At 45.4% G+C, this 7,500-nt stretch overlaps 1 protein-coding gene and 1 long non-coding RNA gene across 3 annotated transcripts in view; one reads left to right on the forward strand and one right to left on the reverse strand.

The window, feature by feature from the left end:
• Nucleotides 1-7,500, reverse strand: part of LOC135089000 (uncharacterized) — a 78,718-nt gene that overhangs the window by 70,831 nt on the left and 387 nt on the right. The gene's annotated exons all lie outside the window — the stretch shown is intronic.
• The window catches only part of LOC135088998 (carbonic anhydrase-related protein 10-like), a 183,403-nt gene that overhangs the window by 8,258 nt on the left and 167,645 nt on the right, over nt 1-7,500 (forward strand). The gene's annotated exons all lie outside the window — the stretch shown is intronic.

The raw sequence follows: 7,500 nt of genomic DNA on the forward strand, positions 1-7,500 counted from the left end.
CCGCGATCTGCTGGCATCCTGCGTGTGCTTCTCGCGATGACCAATGTTCCTGGGGTGAAAGGCAGCGGTTGTTTTTTGTTTTCTATTGGGTTTTGTTGTGTGGGTTTCGTTTTTTTCTTTTCTCATCTTTGACGGTTCTGTATAATTTGCATATGTATTCATTCTATTATTTATTCTATGTTTAACAGTTTTCTTTCTAAGCCTCGAGATAATATAATTATTCACTTTTCATTCTATTTATGGCAACTTTTTCTCTTTCTTTTTTCTGACCCTTGACTGTTCCATATAAATTTACGAGTACGTAATCATTCTATCATCTATTCTATATATGGCAAATTTTTTTTCTTTATTTCTGACCGTTGACTTTCAGATAATATACGTATTTGCTTATTAATTTATTCTATGTACGAATGACACCTGGCCTAAGACGACAAAAAGGATGGGAAAAAAAAGTCTCACTGATATACTAGTCCCAAAACAGAAAGCCAAAAGAGTTATCCAAAATTGGGAGAATAATATCTTGGAAAAAAAAAAAGGCTGGTCAGGATGAATGTTAATAGTTTAAAATACATGAAATAAATTGTATTCTTTGTGGATTTGTGTGTTTCAAGGTGAAGTTATATGTTGTTTGAAGCAAGTTTCTCAGAGTTTGCCGTGTATGTTAAACAAAGCTGTGTTATTGCAAACTAAAAGTGGGTGAGATGTTGGTTGAAATATTTCCTTCCACGCTGCCAAGAGGGAAAGGAGGAGGAGGAGGAGGAGGAGGAGGAGGAGGAAAAGGAAGAAAATAAAAAAAGAAAGAAGAGAAGCGGAAGAGGAAGAGAAGGGCGAGGACTGTGATGTGTTGTGTGTGTGTGTGTGTGTGTGTGTGTGTGTGTGTGTGTGTGTGTGTGTGTGTGTGTGTGTGTGTGTGTGTGTGTGTGTGTGTGTGTGTTTGTGTTTGTATGTTTGTGTCACCTTTCTCCTCTGAACTAGTAACTTTAGAAACCCTGATCTATCACTTCTCACTTGTAGGTCTGGTGACGTCTTGCACCTTCCGTTATTTACTAATGCAATATAGTTGTTTTTCTCGGGCCATGACAGATACACAACACAGACACTCATCTGAAATAACAGAGGCAGTTCTATGACCTCAGTGTCCTTTGATGTTCAGGAAAGCATTCATCTCTATACGGAGGGAGACAACACACACACACACACACACACACACACACACACACACACACACACACACACACACAAACTAAAGAACAATACACAAACACTTCCATCATTGGATAAAACAGACACAGCCCCAATAAGAGCTTTACTTGAACCAATCTCTTTCAGTGTGCATTTATCAACAAATAATTCATCATTCAATATATTCCTTCCATCATATTTCCCACACAAACAGCCAGTGAGCGCTAAGTCGCGGCAGAGACTGGAACATGACGTATGCATCACTGCCACCAGACTCACACACATATGTCAGTGTTATATATAAACCCAAGCCCATTAGTCACTTAATGTTAAATGTCTACGTCACATTCAACCTGCTTCTCAGTGGCGTGGAGTCAAGTATTATTCAAGAGCAGGTGTGGAAGTTCGAAAGCAAGTCGGGATTTTCCAGAGTTATACACACATACATCGCAGTCCTCTTCCTTATCTTCCTCTACCCCTAATCTTTTTTTTTTTTTTCATCCTCTCCCTTTTCCTCCTCTTCCTCTACCTTCTCTTTCGTCACCCCTCCCTCGCAAGACGCTACTCCCTGACAGACACACGTGATGAATGGAGAGAGTGCAGCGAGACCCGCGTGAGGGAGACAATAAGCAGGCGATGATGAGTGAGGCCCGATAACCCCTCTTAGCTAGCTGGTGGCCCCGCGATGGAGTATTTCACCGCGGAAGTAATAAAGTCGTGATAAAACGCCCCCTCCTTCCTCTCAGCTTAATGGATGATCGCTGAAATATTGGCGCCATCACTCCTCGCCACATTGATTATGCTCGGGGTAAGAATGTTAGCTCCCCTCATACGTGTTGCGTAGCCGAGACTCACACGAGGAGGGAAAAATGCGATTCAGGGTATTCTGATTCTAACTGGGATGATTTGAGGTTTAAGCCGATGTGGTTTAGCCTTGGTCTTAAAGGTGGTGGGTGTTCGTACGTGTTTTTTACAGGGCACGTGTAGACCGACTGGCTTCTTGTACGAGTATGTTGTCTTAATCTTGTGTTCTGTATTGGGATTCACACGCGTAAACTTAATGGCTTCTTCTGTAATTGTTTTCTTGTGTTCCTTCTTGTATATTGCGTTATTCTCTTATATTCTTGTATTCTTGTGTTCGAAAACTGTCTGGTACAAGATTACTGTGTGGTTTCGTGGGATATGACTGCGAACAAAAGGTGTAATGAAGTAGTTAAGTGGTTTATCTTTATCCTCCGTCACGATGCTGTCTACGGTCACTCAAACAAGAAAACACGTGTCACAGGCCCCACCGAACACTTTATCCCCTCAAAAGTACTAATTATAAAGGACACACACGTTGCTATGGATGCTTTCAGACCTGACGATGTAGAATCCAAGCCAAACTCTCACTGGAATCACACAAACACCCTTGAAAACGCCAATGACTTATAGTACAGCCAGTTAAAAGCGAAGAGAAAGCCCAGAAACGTTTAATAACACTACCTATATCGCCATTAGCAGTCCAGGGCTTAGGGGGCTGTCTAAGGGTGATGATTTAAGGGGTAATAGGGTCTACGTGAGTAAGGGTTCGTTTTAAGGGGGAAAACTGTGAGTCTGAAGCTTCGTTTATGGCTGTGGGGATGAAGGAGGTCGGGAGGGAATGTGATGAGGGTTGGTAGGAGATGAAGACGCGAGGATGAGAAATGAGGTCACTTTTTTTTCTGATTAAGGAAGAGTATGAAGAATGAGTCTTTAAAAAATCAACAGAATTTCTCGCTTGCTTTAGTCTCCGTCCATTTGCGTTTTCTTTGCCTCCTTTTTCCGTGGCTGGATTAGGAAAGCAGAATGAGGTAAAGTTTGTATGATTACGGAAGAAAGAGTGAAGGGAGGAAAATTTACGATAACAATCAAAGCAATTTCTGGGTTTGTTTATTCTTTTTCTCCCGTCTATTTTTTCTTCATTTTCTTTCCCGTTCAGTGTCCGGCACATTGTCAAAGAGAAGCAAGGGAGGAACGAGTTTAAAGGAGAAAATTTACGATAACAATCAAGACCATTTCTCGTTTTTGTTTATTCTTTTTCTCCCTGACTGTTTTCCTCCATTTTTTCGTGTTCAGTGTGTGGTACATTGTCAAAACACGACGCGCAGCAGACGTGTTATGACAGAGAGACAAAGATATTACACAACACACAAACACACACAAAGTCTTCCCTTTACGTTCAGGCCACACGACAAGCCTCTTCCCCTTCTTCTTCTTCTTCCTCCTCCTCCTCCTCTGCCTATGGACAAGAACAATAGAATTCCAAACACAAACACGGCACTTTCTTCCACTAGCCTGAAACCACCACCTTCTCCACCACCACCTCCTCCTCCTCCTCCTCCTCCTCCACTTATCTTCCCCTCACAGTCTTTCTATAGATCTTCTACCTTCTCTATCACCACCATCACTGCCACCATCTCCTCCTATACCTTCATCACTTATCTCCTCCTCATTCTTTTCCTTAAACTAGTAAGTACATCAAACTTTAATGCAAAGAACGTACTTATACACACACACACACACACACACACACACACACACACACACACACCCCAGAGGACATGGACACCCGCTGGTCAGTTCCTCTCCTCCAGTTCCTTTCGGAGTCTCCTCAGCCACATTACGGCTCGCCAGTTGACAATGGTAGGGCTAGAGTGAGTTTCTTTACCTGCCTCGCCTCGCCGTCTCGCCACTCACTACACACACTGGCGGCGCAGAAATGAACACTGGCTGACGGAGATGCGAAGTGATTCTGTTCACACACTTGTACAGATGGATTTGGCCTTTCTTCCTCATACATAAGTAGTTTTGTTTCGTGGGATCTCTCTCTCTCTCTCTCTCTCTCTCTCTCTCTCTCTCTCTCTCTCTCTCTCTCTCTCTCTCTCTCTCTCTCTCTCTCCCCCTGGTAGATAGTGAAATGCGTGTTGTAACAACCGTAGAGTTTAATTCCAAATTTCCTGCTTCTCTCTCTCTCTCTCTCTCTCTCTCTCTCTCTCTCTCTCTCTCTCTCTCTCTCTCTCTCTCTCTCTCTCTCTCTCTCTCTCTCTTTGTGTGTGTGTGTGTGTGTGTGTGAGCGCGTACCATCCACACCCTGGCACTGTTCTGGAGATTAATGACACGAATATTAATTAACGCTGCAGGTAAGACACACCTTGATGACACAGCACACGCGCGCGCACACACACACACACACACACACACACACACACACACACACACACACACACACACACACACACACGAGGCTGAACCACTGCCGGGACCGACCAATAATTTAAAGAAAGTTATGGCAAGTAGTAAGTTGTCATGGCTGGTGGTGGTGGTGGTGGTGGTGGTGGAGGTGGAGGTGGTGGTGGTGGTGATGGTGGTGGTGGTGGTGGTGCTGCTGCTGCTAGTGTCATGGGTCAAAGGGGAAGGACTCAGGGGACTCCAGGGGGTTAAGGGGGTCGGGGAGGCGGGGGGATTCACGGAGCGGGAGGGGGTTGGCCACGCGAGGCGCTTTTCGCTGCTCTTTTGTCACTCCGCGTCGGGGTCCGAGTGTGGCCGGCCGAGGATAATTGGGTCATAATTTTCAGGCAATTGTCGGAGCCTTCATGAAATTACACTTAATAGAAAATATTTTCATGAGGACGCGGGCCGAGCGGAGTGGGGCGGGGCGGGGCGGGGCGGGGCCGGGCGGGACAGAGTAGGGGCAGAGTGGGGCGGGGCATTGTGGGGCGGGGCGGGACAGAGTGGGGCGGGACGGCCGATCGAGGGCTCGCTGATGGAAATCCAATACCCACACGGCGCAGGCATTTGCCGACAACCGCGGGATATTAGGAGGACGGTGTGTGTGTGTGTGTGTGTGTGTGTGTGTGTGTGTGTGTGTGTGTGTGTGTGTGTGTGTGTGTGTGTGTGTGTGTAGGAGAGAGAGAGAGAGAGAGAGAGAGAGAGAGAGAGAGAGAGAGAGAGAGAGAGAGAGAGAGAGAGAGAGAGAGAGAGAGAGAGAGAGAGAGAGAGAGAGAGAGAGAGAGAGAGAGAGAGAGAGAGAGAGAGATCCAGACATCAGGACAAAATAGACGACCAGACACACAGACAGACAAACGGGAAGAAAGACTCAGTGAAAAAAAAAAAAAAAAAAAATGAAAAATGACATCACCAGACAGACACCAAACCATCCCCTCACTTGCCATCACCACACAGTGCCCGACGAGGCGGCACGGGGGACACCAGGCACACAAACATGGCATTGATTCACCTTCCCTGCCCTCACCTCACCTCACCTCATCTCATCTCACCTCGCCTCACCTCACCTCGCGTCGCCTCCTCCTCTCCCTCAATCTCCATCCTCATACTCCTCTAAATCTGGTTACGAGCAGTTGCTACACATGCCAACACACAGTCCGATGCTACCCTCTCTCGCTCTCTCCTTCAGTCTCTCTCTTTCTCTCTCTCTCTCTCTCTCTCTAACCATACCTATTTCACATTCAGACTAGCCGTTTTTCCTTTCCATACTTTGAAAAAAAATTAAATTAGCGGCCAAAGACAGTAAACGCTAGGAAATGAAGGTACTGCATGCAATTCTGGTCCGATGAATTGCTCCAATGAAGTCGTGACAAGCGGCAACAAGGCACCAATACCCGAAAAAAGAACTAAATTAACCACTATGAATAAACACAATGAAATGAAGCTGAGGGGTCGTTGCACTAAACACTGAGGTACTGTAGGCAATTCAGGTCCGCTAAACTGCTCCCGTGAAGTCGTGACAAGCCGCAAGGAGACAGACCAAGACACACCAATACTCGCGAGCCTCGTTAAAGGAAGCGCGCGCCGCGAATACCGGATCGGGAGGCGGCAAGGTGTGTGTTAACGCGAGATTAATCGTGTGTTGATTGACTGACGCGCGGCTCGTGTCTCTAAAGCCTTTTAGCGGATCGGCATCAGGTCTCACTATGTTGGTGCAGTTTCACGGATTTCATTAAGATTCAGCCGTTTATATTTAAATGGTTCACTCTTATCTCAAGCTAGCCATGCACTTCACTCTATATTCAGAATACAGTTTCAGAATTTTTATTGATATCTGGGAGGAGTGGAGTGTGAAAATGAAGGATACAGAGGAAGGATAAAGATGGAGGAAGCAGGATAGCATGAAGGAAGGAAGGAGTGGAGTAGAAACAAAGGTGTAAAGGGAAGGAAGGAGAAAAGGGAAGGTAAGGAAGAGTGAAAGAGGAAAGGAAGGATACAGAGGGACGGAAAGGAAGAGAAATTAGACAGCGTGAAGGAAAGGAGTGAAGGATGGAAAGGAAAGGTAAAGAGGGAGGGGAAGGGAAGGGAAGGGAAGGCGGCCGGCATTGTCAAGGGAGGGATGTGGTACGGTGCGAGGCGGTACAATTAAGCGAATGGTGTAGTTGGTGTAACTATACTTCATGTTGCCCAAACACCGCCCCACGACCTGGCCTGGTGACACTCACTCACTCCGCGCCTGGAGGAAGCACGACGCACGCACGGACACACATACACACACACACACACAGATACATACGAGTATATAGATCGATAGAGATTGACAGGGAAACACAAAAACAAACAGACAGAGAGGTTAACAGGTAGATAGACAGACAGACGGACAGACAGACAGACAGACAGGCAAATTCACAGACCGGAACAGACAGACAGATACAGAGACTGACAGAGACAGATAGACAGGTAAACAAACAGCTAGACAGACAAACAGACAGAAAGGTAGATCCATACACACGCAAAACACGAAAAAATAAATAAATAAACGTAAAAATAAGAACCTAAGTCAAATCTCAGTAACTCTGAATTGATTTTAGAAATATGAATAAAAAAAAATGTATGAAACGATCGCACAAACACACACACACACACACACACACACACACACACACACACAAAGGAAGGCCCGAGTACCTGACCTTTAAAACCCCAGCGTATGTACATATAGCCAATAAGATAATGAATTTTACACAAGCTGGAGTCAACACAAACTGGTGAGTCGGAACCGAAATTAATTGCATGTGACCTGTTATTTTGGATGCAATACCTCCCCTCACCTGCTGGCCGGCCTGCGCTCAGCTAATTAACAGTCAGGTACCTTAAAAACAACACGGCAAAGCATTACTCACGTGAATACCTGGAAAAAACGCACCTGGTCTATTACTTTACCTGCAAATGAGTTACCTGTGTAAAGTATTCCTGGCCACTCACCTGTCCTTGCTAATTGAAAAAAGCAAAGGTACTAAAAAAGTTGAACTTAAAATACAGATTATAAGTGAATAGAAGACTCAACAAATG

Source organism: Scylla paramamosain, chromosome 32, assembly GCF_035594125.1.
Source record: "Scylla paramamosain isolate STU-SP2022 chromosome 32, ASM3559412v1, whole genome shotgun sequence".
Classification (NCBI taxonomy): domain Eukaryota; kingdom Metazoa; phylum Arthropoda; class Malacostraca; order Decapoda; family Portunidae; genus Scylla; species Scylla paramamosain.